The 24,668-nt window shown below is 42.9% G+C and overlaps 1 long non-coding RNA gene across 1 annotated transcript; it reads left to right on the top strand.

Annotated features, from left to right (window-relative positions):
- Positions 1-424: 424 nt before the first annotated feature.
- Positions 425-10,142, top strand: LOC123328899. Its single transcript, XR_006543900.2, has 3 exons — positions 425-571; positions 3,135-3,302; positions 9,868-10,142. It is a non-coding gene; the product is annotated as an uncharacterized LOC123328899 (long non-coding RNA).
- The last annotated feature ends 14,526 nt before the right edge of the window (positions 10,143-24,668 follow it).

The raw sequence follows: 24,668 nt of genomic DNA on the forward strand, positions 1-24,668 counted from the left end.
CTATAGACAGATCTCAACCGTCTTAGAACGTGTGAGCAGCCCCAGGGCATGGGGTTGAGGATTTTTATGGACTGAGTTACTTCATAAGCCAACAAGTGGGAGGAATATTCTTGCTATTTGGGGGAAGGGTGAGGATTTCCCAGGAACTGGGCCACTGCCCACTTTTTGGCAGTCAGCAAGCAGCAGAAACAGATTTAGAACCTGCAAATTCAAATCCAATACCCTTCTCTCAATCCTACAACTATCATGTGCGTTAGGTTGCTTTCTTGCACCTTATTATGTTAAATCCAAATTCCTTGGTCTGTTATTAAAGCATCTCCATAATCTGGGTTAACCCTTACCATCTGGCCTCGGTCTCCTAAAGCTCCTCTAGCGGATATTATGGCTGGCGCGCCCAAGTTTATTCCTCCCCATTGAGCAGCAGCGTGCATTCTGGGAGATTGTTCTTCCTCCAGGGCACGCTTGACTGTTCTAAGAATAACTGAGTCCTCTGACTAGTGAATTAGTTCATAAACATGTGAGCAATCCAATGCTGGCCAAAGAGATGCAGGGTGTTGCTAGAGACTTCTAGGTAAGTTCTCCACTCCCTTAAAAAAAAAAATTATTTTTTTTTGGTTGTGCTGAGTCTTCAGTGCTGGGCTTGGGCTACTCTCCAGTTGACGTGAATGGGCTTCTCACTGTGGTGGCTTGTCTTGTGGAGCACGGGCTCTATGTGCACGGGCTTCAGTAATTGTGACATGTGGGCTCAGTAGTTGGAGCTCCCAGGCTCTAGAGCACACGCATAATAGTTGTGGTGCACGGGCTTATTTGCTCTGCAGCATGTGGGATCCTCCCAGACCAGGGATCGAACCCATGTCTCCTGCATTGGCAGCAGGATTCTTTACCACTGAACCACCAGGAAAAGCCCTCTCTCTGTTATTAAGAGAGTAACAGGAAGTCCTTCCTTCACTCTCGCTTGTTGGATGGGAATAAGGAGGTACATGGCTCCCATACTGTCTGAGCCACCGGGGAAGCCCTGCATGGCTATACTACAATTCATTCTTCCATTTTACATTGATGGACATTTGGGTAGTTTCTGGGCTTCCCTCATAGCTCAGTTTGTAAAGAATCCACCTGTAATGCAGGAGACCCTGGTTTGATTCCTGTGTCAGGAAGACCTGCTGGAGAAGGGATAGGCTACCTACTCGAGTATTCTTGGACTTCCCTTGTGGCTCAGCTGGTGAAGAATCTGCCTGCAATGTAGGAGACCTGGGTTCGATCCCTGGGTTGGGAAGATCCCCTGGAGAAGGGAAAGGCTCCCCACTCCAGTATTCTGGCCTGGAGAATTCCATGGACTATATAGTCCATGGGGTCTCAAAGAGTTGGACACAACTGAGAGACTTTCACCTGTCACTATCTTTTGGGTAGTTTCTAGTTTTAGATGGTTAAGAATAAAACTCTTGGGCTTCCTTGGTGGTCCGGTAGTTAATAATCCACCTGCCAACACAGGGACATGGGTTCGATTCCTGGTGTAGAAAGACTCCCACCTGCCTCAGAGCAACTATGCCCGTGAGCCACAGCTACTGAGCCTGTGCTTTAGAATCCTCAAGCCACAGCTACTAAAGCCTGCACACCTAGAGCCCGTGCTCTGCAACAGGAGAAGCCAACAAAAGAAGCCCCTGCAATGAGAAGGCCACACACCACAAGGACGAGTAGCCCCCACTTGCTGCAGCTAGAGAAAGCCAGGTGCACAGCAAAGAGTGTGCAGAAAAGAAGTAGCCAAAAAATAAATACAAATAAAAAGAATACAACTCTCTACTGGGAAAATTTGTAGGAGTAAAAATACTGGACGTTATACCCCATTTTCAATTTCCAGACAGAAAAACTTTGAAAGCTAGACTATTGAGGTAGGAAACAAATGATACGATTACTCAGCTTGGGAACTTCATGACATTATCCTGAACTCATCTTGGTTTTTGTTTTTTTTTTTTTTGAAGGAAAATTAATCATTATCAAAATATCAGGGAATATCATTAATATGTACCTAATTTGCACTCCAGTCACCTTACATCATACATTATTGCCTAATGCTGTTATTTACTAGCTATTTGATCTTGAACAAATTCCTTAACCTCCCAGATCCTCAGCTTCCTCATATGTAAAATAAGGACAACAAACAGCACTTACTTCACAGGTTTTCATGAGAATTAAGTGAGCTAAGGCATATAAAGTACATATCACATCGCCTGACACACAATGGTGCTCAGAAATAATAACTATTATCATTATTATGATATATCATCTTACAACAACCCAGTAAGATAAGAATTAATACCCCATTTTCAGAGGCAATATGCAAAAATGCATAGTTATAGAACAAGGATTGGTATTCAAATTTGTATCTACATGAGTACCAGAGCCCAAGCTTCTTCCACTGCACTGTTACCACAAGGTATGTATCCTCGTGGTGTATCTTATTTAATCTTCACAGTGATCCTGTTAGATGATTTATGCCAATGTGAAGAGAACAAGAAGGGAACAATATAATGAATTAGGGGGAAAAAAGTCTGAAACAAAGTCTCAGAGAAACATGAGATAAAATTCAGTTTGCTGTGTTATTTCTTCCCCCAAATAGTGAACCATAGTTACCCAGAGTACTTTTGAAGCATTCTAGAGCTCCTTGGTAGCTCAGCTGGTAAAGAATCTGGTTGCAATGCAGGAGATCCCAGTTGGATTCCTGGGTCAGCAAGAGCCCCTAGAGAAGGGATAGACTACCCACTCCAGTATTAGAGGGCTTCCTTGGTGGCTGAGAATCCGCCTGCAATGCGGGAGACCTGGGTTCGATCCCTGGGTTGGGCAGATGCCCTGGAGTAGGGCATGGATATCCACTCCAGGATTCTCGCCTGGAGAATTCCATGGACAGAGGGGCCTGGCGAGCAACAGTGTATGGGGTCACCGAGTCAGACACAACTGAGCGACTAAGCACAGACAGCATAGCACAGGGCTCCATGGGAGAATTTTGCAAGTAAACACAGGATTTAGAGGGTGTTGTGTGTTTACACTTTTATAAACATTTAACCATATGTTCCACTTTTTCTCTAATTTCTTCTCTCTCTTTATTGTCATTGTTCCCTGCCCCAATGCAATCTTGGCAGGATTAAGAATGGCACATTCCAAGGGGCTTATGGGAAATTTTAACGCATCTGTATCTGTAAATACGTGGGCGGTTAAGGAGAAGCAACAAGGCGCACCGAACATTTTTGAGGACAGAGAGAACAGCAGCCATCATGGCGCCTGCACTGGAAAAGCGAGGGAATGCTACGGTTACTACAATAGGGAGACGGTTACTCTGCCTGTAGGAAAACACTGCCCAGCGGCAGTTGTGGCCGTTGGGGGCTGGACTCAAGACATGTGAGATGACCTGGGAGGGTGGAAGGCCGAGAAATAAATGCCCTGACCTCGCTGGGTCTATCCCTGATGTGTGTGTGGGGGATGGAGGAGGTGGAGGCTGAACATGGCTCTGTGTCTCTTCGGGTATTTGTGAAGGGGGTGAGGGCGGTAGCGACACGTTCTGCACGCGACTTTTGCAGTTAGACATTTTTTTCCCACGCCTAGACTTGGGCATTTTAGTAACTTGCCCAAGGTCCTTGAGCTAGTAAGTGAGGAAGAGTTGAAGCCTGCGTGTATGTTGTGCAATAGTTCTTACTCCTAGCTGAATGTTAGTTAACACCTGAAAGAAAAAGTGAAGTCGCTCAGTTGTGTCCGACTCTTGGCGACCCCGTGGACTGTAGCCTACCAGGCTCCTTGGTCCATGGGATTTTGCAGGCAAGAGTACTAGAGTGGGTTGCCATTTCTTTTCCTTCTTCAAGGGATCTTCCCCACTTAGGGATTGAACCCACGTCTCCCACATTGCAGGCAGATACTTAACCGTCTGAGCCATCAGGGAAGCTTAGTATCACTTAGGGAAGGGCTTATAAAGTACTGACGTCAGGAGCCCATCGGAGAGCGTATTAAAACCTCCCCCAGGTGATTCTAATGTGCAGCTAGGATTGGAAAACTGTGGTCTGGCTGAACGCCAGTATCGGTGCTGTTTTCACTGTAATGTGATCTGCTCTGGGCACAGAGGTAGTGACAAAGACATCACTGACCTGAAGAACCCTCTATCTAACGCTGAGAAACCATCACAACACAGACAGGAGAAGCTAGAGGCAGTTGGGAGGAGTGAGGGGAGACTCCTCAGAGATCAAGCTGGAGCAGAGCTGGTGGTATGGTTTTTTCACCTGCTGGTCTTTGCTCCAGGCACTGAATAGTATTTCATTTCAGTTCAGTCCTTCAGTCTTGGCTGACTCTTTGCGACCCCCATGGACTGCAGCACGCCAGGCTTCCCTTGTCCATCACCAACTCCTGGAGCTTGCTCGTAGCTAATTTAATTCTTACCACCACCCTGCCAATAGGTGCTGTTATTAATATTATTTTAATCAACAATCATTATTTGTTAAATTAACATCTCAGTATATCCATTTTTTTCTGGAGGAGGGCATGGCAGCCCACTCTAGTATGCTTGCCTGGAGAATCCCATGGACAGAGGAGTCTGGCGGGCTACAGTCCATGGGGTCGCAAAGTTGGACACGACTGAAGCAACTTGGCACATATATCCATTTTATACTTATGGATGCTAAAACACAGAGAAATTAAGGGTCTTGTTTGTGGTCACACAGAGGTATAAGTGGGCTTGAATCCAAGTAGTTTGGTCTGAGATCCCACCTGCATTAAAAGTATGTGAGTAAGCAAAGGTGATGCTGAGTGGGAGGGGTGGTCAGGGAGAGAAGGTTGAGGAAGTGGTATTCCTGGCAGAGTCTTTGCTAATTGGAACCTGTTGGGGGATTTGGGGTGGGTGGTGGGGGGGGTGGTTTGGGGGGAGGGAAGGAGAAGCAGGCACCCCACATCACTTTTCCAGGGGTGAGGCTGTATTGTGGATTTTATTCTCAAGGCAGTAAGCAGTCAGGAGAGAGGAACTTGGTCAGGTTGGCATTTTTAAGCCAGAGAAAGGACAGGACTCTGGCCCAACAGGAAATGGAGGCAGGCACCCTGGGGAATGCGGAAGGAGAAACATGTTTGGGTTTGGCCTTAGAGAGTGGGAAAGGTTGAGATAATATAGAAGCAGAAATGCGGTAGAATGAGTTCTTGAGTGCATCTATCGGTCAGGCGTTCCACAATTTATCTATGTTTATAATAAAGCACTGACGTTTGATAACGATTTCTTTAAGTTAGAATACAATCTAGCATCTTCCAGGATAGACTCATAACTGTCACCCTTCCTTTCCTGGGGGAGACCGACGTGAGATGATGGGCAAAACCCAGAGAGGAATTCATAACATGTAAGAAGGCAAGGGGAGATATGAACACATTAAAATCTGCAAAATATATGTCATCCTTTTAATTAAAAAATTAGTAGTTATGTCAAAAAATGAGATTTCTTTATGCATGTGTTTCAACATTTAAATGTTTAATTTCTCACGTTTGGTGTGGAAGTCTGGGAAAAAAATGTCAAGACATTTTAAAAACAGAGTTCATTTGGTGGGTATAATTTGATCAGTCACGTTTATTTTTCCTTAGTCTCAAAAGGTGTGAGAAATAAAAACTTTCTTCCTCCCCAGGAAAGGAATGGAGAAGTGGAAGATGATGAGGTGGGGGTTTAGTGGCAGCCCAGGGCCTTTAGAAACACATAGCAGGCTTCTTTGCTGGAGAAATGTACCCTTTGGTACTTCCTTTTAAACTGAAGTATAGTTGATTTACAATGTTGTGTTGGTTTCAGGTATACAGCAATGTGGTTCAGTTTAATAGAATCTATATATATATATATACAGTAATATTTAATAGCTGTATCTATATAGATATTAAACTGAATCTATATATAAAATATATATAGATATAAAAGATACATATGGAAAATATATATATTCTTTCTCAGATTTTTTTCCATTATAGATTATTACAAGATATTAACTATAGTTCACTGTCATATACAGGTCCTTGCCTGCTGGTACAATTTATTTAATAAATTGTTTTTTAATATAATTTTTTAAATTTATTTTTTTATTGAAGTATTGTTGAGGTACAATGTTGTTTTAGTTTCAGGTATATAGCAAAAGTGACTCAGTTATATATACATGTATGTATTATATATATGTATCTATATATAATATAATCTATGTATATATGTATCTATTCTTTTTCAGATTCTTTTCCTTGTAGTTTATTAAAAATACTGAGTGTATTTCCCTGTGCTATATAGTAAGTCCCTGTTGCTTATCTGTTTTATTGTATGCGTGTGTGTGTGCGTGTCAGTCACTCAGCTGTGTCTGACTCTTTGTGACCCCATGGACTGTAGCCTGCCAGGCTTCTCTATCCATGGAATTCTTCAGACAAGAATACAGGGTGGGTAGCATCTCTCTCCTCCAGGGGATCTTCCCAACCCAGGGATTGAACCCAGGTCTCCCACATTGCAGGCAGATTCTTTACTGTCTGAGCTACAAGGGAAGATTTATATATAGTAGTATGCATATGTTCATCCCAAAGTCCTCACTTATCCTCCACCCCCTGAAACATTGTACAATGGGCATCTCTGTGGATGACCAAGGCTGGCAGCAGTGAGATGCATTCTAGGGAGGATTCTGTGCTCCACAGGTGATCAACAGAGGGACTCCTGCATTTGCCTGACATGAAGGCTCACCCAGAGAGGACCTGGGCAACATCCCAGAGGGAGCCCCAGCAGTGAGGTGAAAGCCCTGGACCAGCCCTCCTGCTTTCTGGCACCAGGAGTCTCATAATTCCTTGAACTGTGGAGAGATCCTCTCTTGACCAGGATCACCACCAGTGGGAATCTACATGATTTACCTGGCTTAGCGAGAAGCACCTACTTTCTCATACTCAAGTATTGAGAAATAAACATATCACTTGCCACAGAGAAGGCTTCCTTGGTGGCTCAGTTGGCAAAGAATTTGCCTGCAATGCAGGAGATCACCTGCAATGCAGGAGACCTGATTTTGATCCCTGGGTCGGGAAGATCTTCTGGAGAAGGAAATGGCAACCCACTCCAGTATTATTGCCTGGAGAATCCCATGGACAGGGGAGGCTGGTGGGCGATGGTCTGTAGGGTCACAAAGTCGGACATGATTTAGCAACTAAACCACCACCACTTGCCACAGAGAAGAGAAGGGAAATCACTGTTTTTGTGTGTGCTGAGTCTGAAGGCTAGGGCTTAAGCATAGGAGTGATAGAGATCAATTTCCCCTTGAAGGTCAGCTTCAGAGGTTGAAATCTTAGCATAAAGAAATTTAAGATCTGGTAGAAATGTAAATGAAATAAGCTAAATGAATATGAGATCAGATTTTTAACACCAATATCGATTGGAATTGGATACATGTTCAGAAATCTCTACAAAAAAATGAATTCTAAGATTTGCAAAAAATGCTTATTAGGAGGAAGAAGTGGACCCACCCCATCTTCCCACCTGAATCACCACAGGCACCAGCAGGAAGTACCTGATTATTACCTTGTAGTTTAAATGTAACTCACTTTATTTCTTTCTAGTCATAACCAATGAGACTGGGGCCCATCCAGGCCCCCAGATGAATAAAATCAATGAAATCAATAAGCCTAAGTCAGTATTTTGCTTTAAACTTTCTTACCAGCCCACATGGTATCTCAGAGTTTGGACCTCATCCCAGGGATGGAGAGATTTTTTTTTTCTTTTAAATTAATTGATTGGATGTAGGTTGAAGGACTGTGTGAACAGACCTCTTTGTGTAAAACAACGAAAGCAATATTGACCCTACCTCTGAGGTTGTTGAAGAGGATTAACAGGAAGTGATTGCCAAGGCCCAAAGGCACAGAGGCCTTGTAAGAATTCTAAAAGGCCTCTTTTACCCACGAAAAGGCAGGAAAACATTTTAATCTTCTTCTTGAGTCCAAAACAGAGATCTGATTTTATCTCCTCAAGGCAAAAATAATCTCATATGGGCATAAATGTGCAAAATGACTTTCCTTTTCCTTCAACTAATTGCTGTAAAACAGATTAACTATTTCTTACATGGATAGAAAGGTAGGAAGAATAAACAGAAAAGAATAGTGTAAAAAACACTAGTTTCTAACCACCTGGGATCAACATGGAATATTTTTGTTATATTTATCATTTTATTTTTAAATTAAGTATTATAGATAAACATTTAAGTGACATTTGACTTCATGTCCCACTATTATGAGTTTTGTAGATATTTGCTCACTTCATCTTCTTTTCATATATATATGGATCTACAGTCAGTATATAAAACTGTTTTGTGAGGTTATTGCTTTCAATTTATATCCGTGATGTTATACAATATATTTGATCTACATCAAGATTTTTCCACTGAACTTTTTAAAAAACATATTAATATTCATACAGATAGATCTAGTACCTTTTTTTTTTTTGTCACACCGCATGGCTTGTCAGATTTTAGTTTTCCCAACCAGGGATCAAACCTAGGCCCTTGGCAGTAATGATACAGGAGGAAGAAGGGCAGGGCACAGTCTTGGAAAGAATGACATAGCCTGAGGACACGACGTAAACTGATTAGAACCAAACAGGTCCAAGATAGCAGATGAGTCAACTTCCACTAGATCTTGAACCTCAGTATACAGTCTTTGGAACACACCAGCAAGCTAAATGACACACCCACAGGTGCCAAGACAGTTCGACAGCCAACTATAAAGTTCAAAAAGTGGGCAGCAGCTCAACTCCTGGCCTGCTGTGCTGTGCTCATTTGCTAAGTCGTGTCCAACACTTTGCGACCCCGTGGACTGTAGCCTGCCAGGCTCCTCTGTCCATGGAATTCTTCAGGCAAGAATACTGGAGTGGATAGCCATTTCCTCCTCCAGGAGATCTTCCTAACCCAGGGATCAAACCTGGGTCTCCCACATTGCAGGTGGATTCTTTACAGTCTGAGCCACCAGGGAAGCCCAATTCCTGGCCTACCCCTTCTCCAAAATATCTGGAATACTTCTTCCACTCATTAGTCTATAAACACTGACAACCTCATACCTGCAGGCAACTCTCTCTTTCTGAGATGGCCCATACTCTGTGGAGTGTTTCTCTTTAAATAAATCTATTTCTTACCTATCACTTTGTTGCTCACTGAATTCTTTCTTCAAAGAGACATAAAGAAACTGAGCTTCTTTAAATCCTGAGATCAGATGTGATCTCAGTTGAGAGACTGCATTCAAGTCCCAGTCTGGGTTTTGGCTAGGTTCGAGTCCTGGCTGGTGGGTTCAAGCCCCACTCTAAGTTGCACAGTTTCACTACCATCAGAGTCCATTCCCGTCTCTCCAACTTCATGTGTAGTTGTGTTAGAGAAGGCAGACTAGACCTTGATAAAGTTATGACTGGTGAAGGCAGTTGCCACTCTTATTAAGTAGGAAGGAGAATGCTTGGTGTTTTGTGGGTAGCAGAGAAATCTTGTTTTTGTCTTTACTTACACACAATTTAGTTTCCTTACACGGACATGACTTAGTGACCAAACAAAAACACAAAATTTAGATATGAGCTTACTTTGTCTCACTACATCACATCACACCTTGACTGATGGTGGTCTCCCATGAGGTGGTTTATGTGCAACAGGAGAACACTATGATCTAGCTGTGTCACGCTAGTTCCCAGATGTACAGGGACACAGAGGTCCTCTGCTATGGGCTGAGAATTTCTTTGTTGATGTCCTAACCCCCAGTGTGACTGTATTTAAAGAAGGAATTAAGGTTAAATGAGGTCATAAGGGTAGGGCCCTGAGCTGATAAGATTAGTGCCCTTATAACAAGAGACACAGAGAACTTGCTCTCCCCCTCCTCATGCAGGTGCCAAGGAAAGGCCACATGAGCACACGATGGGAAGGAGTCCATCTATACACCAGGAAGAGAGCCCCACCAGGGACTGAATTGGCTAGCGCCTTGATCTGGAACTTCCCAGCCATAGGAACTGTGAGAAAATACATTTCGGTTGTCCAAGTCCATCCCACCCCCGCCCAGTGGTGTTTCATTATGACAGTCTGAGCAGACTCATATCTCCATATTTCCCTGCTTCTGGTTTTTCTCCTACTGGTAACAATTTTAGATGGATTAAACTGTTTCTTCTGGCATTTATCCTGTCCTACCTATTTGAATTCCATATGGCACTATCTTATGACTCATCAGTTTTAGGCATTGTCTATTAATTTTGCATGATGGTAGGTAAGTATTTAGCTTTGTTGTTCTTCATTATCTCCCCTATCCTCCCACTGTAGTTATACTACAACTTTTGGTTCAATAAATATGTGGAATTTGGCTTCCCTGGTGGCTCAGACAGTAAAGAATCTACCTGCAATGTGGGAGACCCAAATTCGATCTGTGGGCCAGGGAAGAGCCCCTGGAGAAGGGAAGGGCAACCCACTCCAGTATTCTTGCCTGAAGAATTCAATAGACAGAGGAGCATGGAGGGCTACAGTCCATGGGGTCACAAAGAGTTGGATACAACTAAGTGACTAACACGTTCACTTTAAATGATTTTGTTAATTATTGGGAAAACTGTCAGGGAAACACAGCTTGCCATAGTAAGTACAAGTCTCCCCTACAGGGGCAAGTTTTCATGTGGAAAAGAAGACTTGTATCTCCAAACAGGAGTAACAGAAAGAGTGAGTGATGGTAACTAAGTTAGTAATGTCATTAATTTTCCCAAAGATCCATCAGATAACATACTCCTGTACCCTAAGGAATGAAAAAAGGAAGAAAAAAGAGGCCAGAAAAATTCTGCATGCATTTTTGCCTCCAGGTGAATGGAAAGGAGTTCCCTTCCTTTAAGGGAAATCTGAAGGGGGAGGAAATAAATGCTCCCTTTTCTACAAGATCCTGCAACAATGTTAGGGACTCAGAATTGCCAGGACCAGAGGCTCCCCTGCACGCTTAGGTCAACTCAAATATCCTAGGATGGTTGCATGTGACAAATAGGTACCGAGGAATGAGCAGTTTAGGAAGTTCAAAGTGAAATGTGAGGCAGGTCAGATTCCACAGTCATTTGCCCTTTGAATTGGACGCCACCATTAATCTGCCATGTTCAGTGTCCTTCTAAACAATAGACTTGAAAAATGATGCACACACAGCCCTAAATTTGCTGAGCTATTCTCATCCCCAGCCGAACTCATTTCAGAGCTTTCAGACTGTACCACGATTAGCTGCTGAACTATCCTAAAATAATATGAAGCCAGGCCAGTAATTATACACTGGAAGAAACTATGTATAGAAAGCTCATTAACTTGTGGGGTGGTACCGGTTTCTGAAGTGGGAGCCTTTCAAACAGGATGATCATGCTTCTGTTGGTATGGTTGAAAATCCAATTGCAAATCCTTGTGTATATGTGCTCAGTCGTGTCTGACTCTTTGTGACCCCATGGACTGTAGCCAGTCAGGCTCCTCTGTCCATGAGATTTTCCAGGCAAGAATACTGGAGTGGGTAGCCATTTCCTGACCCACGGGATCTTCCTGACTCAGGGATTAAACCTGCATCTCTGGAGTCTCCTGCATTGGCAGGTGGATTCTTTACCACTGGCAGGTGGATTCTTTACCACTGAGCCACTTAGCTAGATGTGATATACATATATATCACCTTAGCTAAATATATATATAAATTTTACAAAAAGTAGTCATTCATGTTTATTGCAGAAAATACACAAATATAGATGAATTTAAAAAATAATCCAGAAACAGTATAATAGAGAAATCATCTCAGTCACTGTACTTTCTTTTACACATTTTTATTTTGTATGTATATATTTAAACATATTTATTACCTATCTATAGTGTATGTGTGCATATTGGACATATACTTACATTTCTACATACACTTTATATCCATTTTCCTCACGTTTGGAGAGCTGAAAAGCCCTATGCTGCTGCTGCTGCTAAGTCGCTTCAGCCATGTCCGACTCTGTGCGACCCCATAGATGGCAGCTCACCAGGCTCCTCCGTCCCTGGGATTCTCTAGGCAAGAATACTGGAGTGGGTTGCCATTTCCTTCTCCAATGCATTCATGCATGCTAAGTTGCCTCAGTTGTGTCCGACTCTGTGTGACGCTATGGACAGCAGCCCACGAGGCTCCTCCATCCACAGGATTCTCCAGGCAAGAATACTGGAGTGGGATACCAATTTCCTTCTCTAGAAAAGCCCTATAAGATACTTTAAATGAATGCCACCCTGGTAAAAATGTGGCAAGCCCTATGTTTTGTACTTTACATATATTGCTTTGTATAGTTTTTGTATATGCAGTGATGTAAATATTTTTGTGCCCAGTCTACAGATGAGGATGCTAAGGATTAGAAAGATTAGTTTTGTTATCTGGTTATGTTTTCTGTGGAATTTATCAAGGTCAAACCAATAGTGTCTGACCTGGAATTTGAACCAAATGGGTTCTCAACCACTGGCGATAGTGCCTGGTGTTTGCCAGGAAGGGAAGCAGAGTCTACAGGCTGGAGCTTGCAGGGTGTGTTTGTGGCTTTAGGTATGGGTTCAGTTTAGTTGCTCAGTCATGTCCGACTCTTTGTGACCCTGTGGAATGCAGCACGCCAGGCTTTCCTGTCCCCCACCAACTCCCAGAGTTTGCTCAAACTCATGTCCATCGCGTCGCTGATGCCATCGAACCATCTCATCCTCTGTCATTCCCCTTCTCCTCCTGCCTTCAATCTATCCCAGCATCAGAGACTTTTCCAATAAATCAGTTCTTCGCATCAGGTGGCCAAAGTATTGGAGTTTCAGCTTCAGCATCAGTCCTTCCAATGAACACTCAGGACTGATCTCCCTTAGGATGGACTGGGTGGATCTCCTTGCAATCCAAGGGACTCTCAAGAGTCTTCTCCAACACGACAGTTCAAAAGCATCAATTCTTCAGCACTCAGCTTTCGTTATAGTCCAACTCTCACATCCATACATGACTACTGAAAAAACCATAGCTTTGTCTAGACGGACCTTTGTTGGCAAAGTAATGTCTCTGCTTTTTAATTTGCTGTCTAAGTTGGTCAGAATGTGGTGCACTGGAGAAGAAATGGCAAACCACTTCAGTATTCTTGCCTTGAGAACCCCATGAACAGTATGAAAAGGCAACATGATAGGATACTGAAAGAGGATGTCCCCACATTGGTAGGTGCCCAATATGCTACAGGAGATCAGTGGAGAAATAACTCCAGAAAGAATGAAGGGATGGAGCCAAAGCAAAAACAACACCCAGTTGTGGATGTGACTGGCGATAGAAGCAAGGTCCGATGCTGTAAAGAGCAATATTGCATAGGAACCTGGAATGTTAGGTCCATGAAACAATGCAAATTGGAAGTGGTCAAACAGGAGATGGCAAGAGTGAATGTCGACATTCTAGGAATCAGCGAACTAAAATGGACTGGAATGGGTGAAATTTAACTCAGATGACCATTATATCTACTACTGTGGGCAGGAATCCCTCAGAAGAAATGGAGTAGCCATCATGGTCAACAAAAGAGTCCAAAATGCAGTACTTGGATGCAATCTCAAAAATGACAGAATGACCTCTGTTCGTTTCCAAGGCAAACCATTCAATATCACAGTAATCCAAGTCTATGCCCCAACCAGTAACACTGAAGAAGCTCAAGTTGAACGGTTCTATGAAGACCTACAAGACCTTTTAGAACTAACACCCAAAAAAGATGTCCTTTTCATTATAGGGGACTGGAATGCAAAAGTAGGAAGTCAAGAAACACCTGGGGTAACAGGCAAATTTGGCCTTGGAATACAGAATGAAGCAGGGCAAAGGCTAATAGAGTTTTGCCAAGAGAACGCACTGGTCATAGCAAACACCCTCTTCCAACAACACAAGAGAAGACTCTACACATGGATATCACCAGATGGTCAACACCAAAATCAGATTGATTATATTCTTTGATTATAGCCAAAGATGGAGAAGCTCTATACAGTCAGCAAAAACAAGACCGGGAGCTGACTGTGGCTCAGATCATGAACTCCTTATTGCCAAATTCAGACTTAAATTGAAGAAAGTAGGGAAAACCACTAGACCATTCAGGTATGACCTAAGTCAAATCCCTTATGATTATACAGTGGAAGTGAGAAATAGATTTAAGGGACTAGATCTGATAGATAGAGTGCCTGATGAGCTATGGACGGAAGTTCATGACATTGTACAGGAGACAGGGATCAAGGCTATCCCCAAGAAAAAGGAATACAAAAAAGCAAAATGGCTGTCTGGGGAGGCCTTACAAATAGTTGTAAAAAGAAGAGAAGTGGAAAGCAAAGGAGAAAAGGAAACATATAAGCATCTGAATGCAGAGTTCCAAAGAATAGCAAGGAGAGATAAGAAAGCCTTCCTCAGCGATCAATGGCAAAGAAATAGAGGAAAACAACAGAATGGGAAAGACTAGAGATCTCTTCAAGAAAATTAGATACCAAGGGAACATTTCATGCAAAGATGGGCTTGATAAAGGACAGAAATGGTACGGACCTAACAGAAGCAGAAGATATTAAGAAGAGGTGGCAAGAATACACAGAAGAACTGTACAAAAAAGATCTTCACAACCAAGATAATCATGATGGTGTGATCAGTCACCTAGAGCCAGACATCCTGGAATGTGAAGTCAAGTGGGCCTTAGAAAGCATCACTACGAACAAAGCTAGTGGAGGTGATGGAATCCAGTTGAGCTATTTCAAATCCTGAAAGATGATGCTGTGAAAGTGCTGCACTCAATATGCCAGCAAATTTGGAAAACTTAGCAGTGGCCACAGGACTGGAAAAGGTCAGTTTCCATTCCAATCCCAAAGAAAGGCAATGCCAAAGAATGCTCAAACTATCGCACAATTGCACTCATCTCACACACTAGTAAAGTAATGCTCAAAATTCTCCAAGCCAGGCTTCAGCAATATGTGAACTGTGAACTTCCAGATGTTCAAGCTGGTTCTAGAAAAGGCAGAGGAATCAGAGATCAAATTGCCAACATCTGCTGGATCATGGAAAAAGGAAGAGAGTTCCAGAAAAACATCTATTTCTGCTTTATTGACTATGCCAAAGCCTTTCACTGTGTGGATCACAATAAACGGTGGAAAATTCTGAAAGAGATGGGAATACCAGACCACCTGACCTGCCTCTTGAGAAACCTATATGCAGGTCAGGAAGCAACAGTTAGAACTGGACATGGAACAACAGACTGGTTCCAAATAGGAAAAGGAGTATGTCAAGGCTGTATATTGTCACCCTGCTTATTTAGCTTATATGCAGAGTACATCATGAGAAATGCTGGGCTGGAAGAAGCACAAGCTGGAATCAAGATTGCCGGGAGAAATATCAATAACCTCAGATATGCAGATGACACCACCCTTATGGCAGGAAGTGAAGAGGAACTCAAAAGCCTCTTGATGAAAGTGAAAGAGGAGAGTGAAAAAGTTGGCTTAAAGCTCAACATTCAGAAAACTAAAATCATGGCATCTGGTCCCATCACTTCATGGGAAATAGATGGGGAAACAGTGGAAACAGTGTCAGACTTTATTTTTTGGGCTCCAAAGTCACTGCAGATGGTGACTCCAGCCATGAAATTAAAAGACACTTACTTCTTGTCACCCTGCTTATTTAACTTATATGCAGAGTACATCATGAGAAATGCTGGGCTGGATGAAGCACAAGCTGGAATCAAGATTGCCAGGAGAAATATCAATAACCTCAGATATGCAGATGACCCCACCCTTATGGCAGAAAGTTGGAAGAAAAGTTATGACCAACCTAGATAACATATTGAAAAGCAGAGATATTACTTTGCCAAGAAAGGTCCGTCTAGTCAAGGCTGTGGTTTTTCCAGTGGTCATGTATGGATGTGAGAGTTGGACTGTGAAGACAGCTGAGTGCCGAAAAATTGATGCTTTTGAACTGTGGTGTTGGGGAAGACTCCTGAGAGTCCCTTGGACTGCAAGGAGATCCAACCAGTCCATTCTAAAGGAGATCAGCCCTGGGATTTCTTTGGCAGGAATGATGCTAAAGCTGAAACTCCAGTACTTTGGCCACCTCATGCGAAGAGCTGACTCATTGGAAAAAACTCTGATGCTGGGAGGGATTGGGGGCAAGAGGAGAAGGGGACAACAGAAGATGAGATGGCTGCATGGCATCACTGACTCGATGGACATGAGTTTGAGTGAACTCCGGGAGTTGGTGATGGACAGGGAGGCCTGGCGTGCTGCAATTCATTGGGTCGCAAAGAGTTGGACACAACTGAGCAACTGAACTGAACTGAAGTTGGTCTTAGCTTTTCTTCCAAGGAGCAAGTGTCTTTTAATTTCATGGCTGCAGTCACCATCTGCAGTGATTTTGAAGCCCCCCCAAAATAAAGTCTGTCAGTGTTTCTATTGTTTTCCCATCTATTTGCCATGAAGTGATGGGACCGGATGCCACTGGATTTTAGTTTTCTGAATGTTGAGTTTTAAGCCAACTTTTTTCACTATCCTCTTTCACTTTCATCAGGAGGCTCTTTAATTCTTCTTCACTTTCTGCCATAAGGGTGGGGTCATCTGCATATCTGAGGTTATTGATATTTCTCCTGGCAATCTTGATTCCAGCTTGTGCTTCATCCAGCCCAGCATTTCTCATGATGTACTCTGCATATAAGCTAAATAAGCAGGGTGACAATATACAGCCTTGAGGCACTCCTTTCTCAATTTCGAACCAGTCTGTTGTTCCATATCCTGTTCTAACGGTCGCTTCTTGACGTGCATACAGATTTCTCAGGAGGCAGGTCAGGTGTTCTGGTATTCCCAACTGTTTAAACTTTCCACAGTTTGTTGTGATCCACAACGTGTATGGGTGGCGGGGCGGGGATTGGGGAGGGGTGGTAAATAAAAGACCATATGGAAAGGCAGGAAGAAGATGAGCTGGGATACGTTGCCGCAGGAGGTAGCCCAGAGGATGGCAGAATCAGGCCCGAAAGGCTCCTCCCAGAAGCCCTTTCCCCAGTGGAAGCCAAGTCTCACAGGATCTCGCGGGTTTGTAAGAGGTTGGCGAGAGGTTCCTGAAAGGGGAAACACGTGGGTGCCTCACTCAGAATGGAGCTTGGTTCCCATCGTCTACCCGGCCAAAGCTGCTCCTGGGGCTGCCTCCCCTCTTGCCGTTCTTCGTGAGGCTGTCTGTGTGGCGGCCTGTTCATCCCAGCTGCACCCCCGGCTCTTAAGGACCCGGCTCAGGCCTGTGGCTCTGCAGGGGCTGGAGCACCCGAGGCCCGAGTGGGAGAGGGAACTGCTCGTGCTTGTGCTGCAAGTGCATCAAGTTCTGAGAGGCCGAAGGGCCACGCCAGGAACCCAGGCTTCTGCTGTGGGCCGCTGGGGCCCCATCTAACGTCTGCAAGGTGCAGGACTGCACCAGGTCCAGGTGCGAGCCCTGCCATCGCACCGAGCTTGTTTGTGTCTTCGCGCTGCACCCGAAGCAGTGAGGGGCCTAGGAGTCCTCCCCGGAGATCACGACTACCCGTTCCCAGAGACTTTCCCGGAAGAACAGCCTCAGGGAATTGCTCTCTCTTCCTTGAAATATTAATCTTACCGTCCCTATGGAAAACAGTATGGAGGTTTCTCCAGAAATTACAAATAGAACTGCCATGTGATCCAGCAATTCCACCTCTTGGTATTTACCCAAAGGAAATGGAAATAGGATATCAAGGAGATGTATGCAATCCCATATGTATTGCAGTGTTTATTCATAGCAGTCAACAGAGGGGAAACAAGTGCCCATCAATGGATGAATAGAGAAGATAGGAGTGTATACATATAATGGAATATTATTCAGCCACAGTAAAAAAGTAACTTTTGCCATTTGCAACAGGATGGATGGACCTTTGGATCTGAAGCCATTATGCTAAGCATCAAGATAAGACAGACAGATACTTATGATATCATTAATATGTGGAATCCAAAGAAACAAATTGGTGAAACACAGAGTAAAAGCATGGCTACCAGATGCTGGTGGTGGGGGTAGGGAAATTGGGGCTGCATTGTTTAAAGATACAAACTTGGAACTAGTAGATAAATCCTGAAGATCTAATGCACTGCATACTGATTAGAAAACAATACTGTATTATAAACTTCAAAACTGCTAAGAGATTAGATTTTTTTTAAGTTAAAAAAATTATTTATTTTTGGCTGCACTTGGTCTTCATTGCTGCTCATGGGCTTTCTCTAGTTATGACAAGCGGGGGCTTCTCTTTGTTGCGGTGCAAGGGCTTCTCCTGCTGCAGAGCACAGGCTCTGGGCACATGGTCTCTACAGCACAGGCTCAGAAGTTGTGGCGCTCGGGCTTAGTTGCTCAATGGCATGTGGAGTCTTCGCGGACCAGGGATTGAACCCATCTCCCCTGCATTGGCAGTGGATTCTTTATCCACTGTGCCACTAGGGAAGTCCTGAGACTAGATCTTAATTGTTCCCACTATAAAAAAGAAATGATAATCATGTGAAGTGATAGAAGTATTACTTAGCTAAATATTCATATTTAGCAACATCCTCCTGAAAAGCATCAGAGAGGTTGTCAGGATTTATGGGTCAAGCGATAAAAAGGGTCAGGTCGTTCCCAAGCTTACCTGTAGGTGACACTGTAAGAGCAGTCAAGGAAAGACCTACATTAACCTAAGGCTTGTAATAGTGATCACAGTCAACCGTCAGGATGTTGTCATTGTCATCGTCTTTATCACTGTGGTCATCTCTACAGCCATCATTAGGATTGTTCATTTAGGAACTCATTGCATGTGGCATAGACCTGTATTCCATATTCCACCATTCTGTAGTCACGGACCTCTGCTCCAAGGGAGGTTTATCTCGCACATGTATGCATTTAGCTCTGGGAGTCTCATCTCTGAACCTTGGCTCCGGTGAAATCTCTTGGCTGGGATGTCCCACCATGCCCCTCCCTGCATTTTTATGAGAAGGTGTTCAACATGAGTCATCGCTGCTCCACTCTGGTTCCTGAGATGCAGCTCAGAGAGGGCTTCTGTCAACCGTACAACCTTCATCTAAAGAAACTTTGTCCTGCTTCCCTATTTCTTATCCTAGTAAGGTCTTTGCACCTCCCTTCTAAAGTTGGAGTTCACTTCACACTGGTCAGAATGGCTATCATTAACAAATGCTGGAGAGAGTGTGGAGAAAAGGCAGCCCTCCTATATTATTGGTGGGAATGTAAATTGGTACAGCCAGTAGGGAAAACAGTATGGAGGCTTCTCAAAAAAACAGTTGCCATATGATCCGGCAATTCCACTTCTGTGTGTATACCCAGACAAAACTATAATTTGAAAAAAATACATGTACCCCTATGTTCATAGCATTGTTTACAATAGCCAAGACATGGAAACAACCTGAATATCTATGAACAGATGAATGGGTAAAGAAGATGTTGTGTGTGTGTGTGTGTGTATATGTGTATAAGATATTGTATAGCTACACACAATGGAGTATTACTCAGCCATCAAAAAGAATCAAATAATGCCATTTGCAAGATCATAGATGGATCTAGAGGTTATTATACTAAGCAGAGTAAGTCAGAAAGAGAAAGACAAATACCATATGATATCACTTATAGGTGGAATCTAAAATATGACACAAATCAACACATCTATGAAACAAAAACAGACGCATAGAGAACAGACTCGTGGCTGCCAAAGTGTGAGTGGGGCGTGGGAGGGAAGGATTGGGAGTTTGGGATTTGAAGATGAAAGCTAGTTTATATAGGATGGATAAACAGCAAGGCACTAGTGTGTAGCACAGGGAACCATATTGCGATAAACCATAATGAAAAAGAATATGAAAAAAATATATAACTGAGTCACTTGGCTGTATAGAAGGTATTAACACAACATGGCAAGTCAACTATACTTCAATAAAATTTTTTAAAAAGTCAACATCTAAAATAAGTTGTCAGCAACTGTCTCCTGGGGCTTCCTTTTCTCCATCCAGCTCTCCAGAGTGGAAGCTACCTCCTGGCCACCTTTGCCCATTCTTTGACTGCAGTTACCTGCCCTTCCTCCATACACAGGCTGCTTTCTATGGTCGCTCACTTGATATCAGTTGTGAGCTTCTAGAATTCAGGGACTTTGTCTTTTTATTTTTGGTTATATCTCCAGTTGGACACATGTTAAATTCTCCACACATATTTGATGAATGAATGAATGAAAGCAGGAGAAGATTAAGTAAAAAGCCCCATAATGCACTTTCTTAAAGGCAGGGATGCAGAGAGGAATAGGAATTTCCAATCTTCCTCTCACTAAAAAGTTTTACCTTAACTTTGAAGATCTCTTGGGGGAAGGAGGGAGAAGCTACAAGAAAGCCAAGCCTTTTTCTAGAAAAGAATGTTATTAATATATTATCCTCTCTAGAGCTAGACATTTTGGATAACAGCCCTCAGAAATTCCCACCCTTCTCTTTGTTTTTAGAGCTCTGAATTGGTGGGTCCATCCTGATCCCAGATGTCAATCATGATGAATTTAAGTGATAGTCTCAATCACATTGCTAGGGAATGGTTTAGGCTTGAATTCTGGCTAATGAGATCTGAGGTATCCTACATGGAGAGTCTGTGAAAGATTTTCCTCACTGAATAAAACTGTGGAGGAAAAACACTTTTAGTCTTGACTAGATGTTGATGTTGCTGGATTAGTGTGTGACATCTGGAACATCTGCAGCCATCTTGTGGCCCAGAGGAGAGACTTCGCTCTCATGCCTGTGAAATGGAAGGCCCCTGACTTTTGAGGACATCATGGATTTACCTAGAAACAGCTCCCCTCTCCCTCTCCAGACTTACTGTAAAATAATAAATCCCTATTTTAATTTCTATCAGTTGGGTCTACTATTTCTTATAGTCCAAAATATCATAATCGACACAGCTCACAATCCTTCTTTAGTGTTTTTCTTGTGGAATGTGCTGGATAGCTTCCCTTTGCCCTTTCAGGTAAACTTTCAACTCCTGCTTTCCATCCTGCTTTCTGGTCTGAAAGTGAAAGGAAAGTGAAGTCGCTCAGTCGTGTCTGACTCTTTGCGACCTCACGGACTGTAGCCTACCAGGCTCCTGCGTCCACGGGATGTGCTGGATAGCTTCCCTTTGCCCTTCCAGGTACACTTTCAACTCTTTTCCATCCTGCTTTCTGCTCTGAAAGTGAAAGTGTTAGTCATTCAGTCATGTCCAACTCTTTACAACCTCATGGACCGTAGCCCATCAGGCTCTGCTGTCCATGGGATTTTCCAGGCAAGAATACTGGAGTGGGTTGCCATTTTCTTCTCCAGGGGATCTTCCCAGCCCAGGGATCGAATCTGGGTTTCCTGTATTGCAGGCAGATTCTTACTGTCTGAGCCACCAGGGAAGCCCAGGCTGACCTCTATCTACTGTCTCTGTCCTCTCATCTTATCAACAAGGATAATAACCAGCATCTTTTTGAGTTTGCAAATTATATCAACATATTATTTCTTCCAAAAAACTGTTCATCAAATATTGTGTTACCTACAGTTTTCTTTTTAATTTTGTCCAAGGTTGAATCCGAACTCCGTGACTTATAATTTGATTCCATGTGCCAGTCAGGGTCCTAACAAGACACAGATGGTTTACTCAGATTTGGGTAATTTGGGGAAGTTTATTTTACAAAGGTGTGGGTGGGTGGTGGCAACCATAAGGCTAGTCAGAGTTAGCCACATTCTGTGCCTGAATCCACTCAAGCAAATCTAATCCAAAATCAGTTAGAAGCCTAATTCTTTGCAGAAGAACATTTGTTGGATCAAATGTTGCCTTCTCCATCAACACCTCCTCTCAGCCAAATTTTCTTTTTCTTCTAGAAGGATTTCAGGTTACACTTTTTTGGGAAAGCGTCCCTGTTCTTGACTAAGCAACACTTCCTGAGCCTTCACTTAGAATTATATCCCATTGTTATTAATGTTTAGAATATATTGGAGTTCCTTGAGAACAGAGAACACACCTGATGCTTATAAAACCTATCTCTAAACTGAGTAATACCACTGTGACACATTTCACACTTTATGATTGCTTTTATTTTGGTAAAATACATGCAGCATAAAATTTACCATTTTTACCAGTTCTATGTGTGCATTAGGTGGCTCAAGTAGTTAAGAATCTGCCTGTCAATGCAGGAGGCTCAAGAGAGACAGGTTTGATCCCTGGGTTGGGAAGATCTCCTGAGAAGGACATGGCAGCCTGCTCCAGGATTCTTGGCTGAAGAATCCCATGGACAGAGGAGCCCGGCAGGCTAAAGTCCATGGAATCACAAAGAGCTGGACGTGCCTGAGCACGTGGGCATGCAGTAGCATTAAGTACATTCACTTTGTTGGACCACCGTCACCACTGTTCATCTCAAGAACTTTTTATCATCCTCAACTGAAACTCTCTGCCCGTTAAACAATAACTCCCATCCCCCTCCAGCCTCAGCTGGAGCCTCAGCCTCCTGCTTTCTGTAGTGCATACTTCATTCACATTTCCTCAGTTTGTATCTAATGATATTTTTCCTGCTCTAGAATTACATCTAGGGTACCACAGTATATTTATTTGTCATGTCTCTTTAGGTGCCTCTTGGTTGTGATGTTTAGACTCTTCTTCTTGATGACCTTGACAGTTTGGAAGAGTACTGGCATTTTGGAGGATGCCCTTTTATTGGAATTTGTGAAACACCAGTGTCATTTTTATAATTGTTTTTTGTTTTGATTTTTTTTGGTCACAGACTTTAAGGAGTTAGTAGAGTTATAAGTTATAAAAACATTATTTATAAGTTACAAAAAGAGGTCTTTTTCTTTTTTCCCTCTAGTAAACTAAGAAAAGGGCTATGATGAAATGATTAGTCTATGCATGTAAATAGAACAAATGCATTTGTTAAAAAATGCAAAACTTATTTTTTTGTGTGTAATTATTCTCTTCTGATATTATTTTGATCTCCAAGGAATGTTTTTAGATAATTTTTGTTTGCCTTCCCAAAGATGGTCTTTAAGCTAGAGATATGAGGAAAACTGCTGTATGAAATTTTAAAAATTCAAGTATTCTTGCAATAGTGATGAAATGAGCACATCTTTTTAGCCTGGATGGAACGAAGCCACGTGACCATTGATTTATACTACACACTGCCATAACCATCGAGAGCTCTGGAAGCACTCCTGGTGTTGAAGGATGCGGCAGATGGGGTGTCCTAAAGAACAACTAGAGAGTTTATTTTGGCCTCAAAGCTGGTTACTATTATAAGAGACAGCAAACTGGGCAATAGCAAGCTGCAGCAGAAGGGCCTCAACAGATGAGCCTGATATATTATTTTAAGAACTTTCCTCCAAAGTCATAACACCTTATTGCTTTATCTGCAATAGAAAACATGTTTTTTATTATAGGACTTGCTTTCCTTGAAAATGGCAAAAGTAAATTGCAAAAACTTAGATCTTATATAAAAATGGTGGAGCTCTTGATTCAATGATATGATGAAACATTACATCTTCGTTGTGTACCCTGTTGGTACAGCCATCTCTCTACACAAGTGTCATTCCTTAACTGGTCCCTGCTTCATTTTATAAATTCAGTTGTATGGTGAGCCAGCAATATTCAACAGATAATTCCATGGACACCCCTAATTCTCAACCTCCCTTATAACTGAGTTGGGACCAGGTGCCTAGATTAAGGCCAGTGGGCCATGAGCAAAAGGGACTTTTGTCACTTTTGGTCCAAGGGAGTTAAAGAAGTCTAGGTTTTTATAATCTTCTTCCTTTTTGTGGTATTTTGACATGGAGGAATCACAGAGGGAGGTGGTCTCTATTACTGAGTCACCATGTCAGGACAGCAGCTCTATCAGACATTTTGTAAATAGGAAAGAAACTTTGGATTTGAGAAGCCACTAAAATTTTGGCATCTGTTTGTTACTGTAGTTCAGTCTAGTGTGATGCTGATTCTTTTAAGTCCTGCAACCATGAGAGAATTGGGAACTACTAACCCATTCACTGGAGAAGGCGATGGCACCCCACTCCAGTACTCTTGCCTGGAAAATCCCATGGATGGAGGAGCCTGGTGGGTTGCAGTCCATGGGGTCTCTAAGAGTCGGACATGACTGGGTGACTTCACTTTGACTTTTCACTTTCATGCCTTGGAGAAGGAAATGGCAACCCACTCCAGTGTTCTTGCCTGGAGAATCCCAGGGACGGGGGAGCCTGGTGGGCTGGTGTCTATGGGGTCGCACAGAGTTGGACACGACTGAAGCAACTTAGCAGCAGCAGCAGCAACCCATTCACCACTTGCAGTGTTGAGATAATCCCAGAGGTGGGGAGATTGATATCTGACGTGGATCTGGGCACATGGTGGAGTTCCTGGGGGCCCTCTTTAGGCTTTGCTCATTTGCTGCCATACTCTTACTGCATGAGGAACTTTGACAACAGGAACAACAACAACAACATGATCTTAGCCATAAATCAGTTAAGTCCAAGCATGAGTAACACACGTTCTCCCCCCAGTAAACTTGCAGCCTGGTAGGAGAGCTTTAGAACAGATACCAAGTAATTAAAATAAAAGGTAGAGTGATAACGTTTTCTAGACTTGGGGAGATTATAAATTGTACATTAGAACTTAGCTAGTGAAGACATGTCACTCACCTTAACTCAATGGAAGAAAACAGCATGCAG

This window comes from Bubalus bubalis, chromosome 13 (genome assembly GCF_019923935.1).
Source record: "Bubalus bubalis isolate 160015118507 breed Murrah chromosome 13, NDDB_SH_1, whole genome shotgun sequence".
NCBI classification, from domain to species: domain Eukaryota; kingdom Metazoa; phylum Chordata; class Mammalia; order Artiodactyla; family Bovidae; genus Bubalus; species Bubalus bubalis.